Source organism: Arachis ipaensis, chromosome B06, assembly GCF_000816755.2.
Source record: "Arachis ipaensis cultivar K30076 chromosome B06, Araip1.1, whole genome shotgun sequence".
NCBI lineage: Eukaryota > Viridiplantae > Streptophyta > Magnoliopsida > Fabales > Fabaceae > Arachis > Arachis ipaensis.
In genome coordinates, this window is record NC_029790.2 from 34,480,690 (window position 1) to 34,480,911 (window position 222).

Here is a 222-nt window from a genome sequence, read left to right on the forward strand (position 1 = left end):
AAATTATACCCAAACATAACAACCAATTTAATACTTTACCCTTATATAAATTATTCACCTTAAACTGCCAAAGAAACTTTATTAATACTCCAATAATTGATCACTTCTCAATGGTATTGCTTTTAGTATATATCTTTAAAAGCCTTATTATTAATAGCAGTAGTAATTTCGTCTTTCAAGCCAACATTGTTGGAGTGTGTGTTAATATGACCCTACTAATTA